The following is a 953-nucleotide window of genomic DNA, read 5'->3' as shown; positions in this document are numbered from 1 at the left end:
CCCCCCGGGTGCGGCGGGCTGCGATTTAAGGTGCGCCAGTAGGGCGGAGGGAGCAGGGCTGGCGCCCAAGCCCGGATAATTCCTGCCATGCGGGTAACGAGCCGCACCCAGGCAGGGCCCGGCCTCCCCGGCAGCATCCCCGCCACAGCCCTTGAGCCGGGGGGACCGGTAGGACAGGACGGCGCCCCCGGCGTGGCCCTTGGGGAGCCCGGATGGGCAGCAGCAGCATGCCCGGGCTGGGCTGGGGGCACTGCCGGTGCCCACCCACAGCCTCTTGGGGACAAGCCAGTGATGGGGACGGGCAAGGGGAGGTCAGCGCTGGGCTCTCCGCTGACAGTGAGTGCGGCAGTGCTGTGCCAGGGCATGGAAAGCCGCTGGCTCTGGTGCAGCCATCAGTCAGGGAAGGATCTGGGGCACCACACACCGTGGCACTTCCCTCCCTGTGGTGCAGGTCCTTGGGGAAAGGCTGCAGGGGACGTGCCCCTTCTTTCCTTTCTCCCACGCTCCCTCCCGGCTGATGGAGAGCATCCCAGGCAGTGTGGTGCCATACACAGGGCTGAGCCCGTGGGTACCACCGTGCCTGTTGTGGAAGGGAGGTCCCACAGCTCCGTCAGTTCCCACCCTACAGGTACCATTAGCCCTTTGCCACCCACTTGATCACCCTCTCCTGGCTTGAAGCCATCCCCTTCACCTGCTCCTCTCCCGGGGAACTGCCTGTGCAGAGCCGTGCCCTGTCCCCTCTGGAAGCCCCCTACTCCCGGCAGCAGCTTGGGGTCCGATGGCTGCGTCGTGCTGGCACGAGGGGCATCCCCTGGGGACAGGACACAGCTCGCAGCTTCCTCCGCTCACTGCCGGGGGTCGGACCCACATCAGCGCAGGGCCCCCGGCACTGGGCTGGGCAGCAGGCGGGTCCCCGGCATCCCACTGGTAGCCGTGGGCGGGCGTGGGGTGAA

At 68.7% G+C, this 953-nt stretch overlaps 1 protein-coding gene across 1 annotated transcript in view; it reads left to right on the top strand.

Moving 5' to 3' along the window:
• LOC104293967 (keratin-associated protein 10-1-like) overlaps positions 1–953 on the top strand; it is a 13,542-nt gene that overhangs the window by 11,557 nt on the left and 1,032 nt on the right. The window lies entirely within an intron of this gene.

Source organism: Charadrius vociferus, unplaced genomic scaffold, assembly GCF_000708025.1.
Source record: "Charadrius vociferus isolate BGI_N301 unplaced genomic scaffold, ASM70802v2 scaffold259, whole genome shotgun sequence".
Classification (NCBI taxonomy): domain Eukaryota; kingdom Metazoa; phylum Chordata; class Aves; order Charadriiformes; family Charadriidae; genus Charadrius; species Charadrius vociferus.
This window is presented reverse-complemented; position numbering and strand designations above follow the sequence as displayed.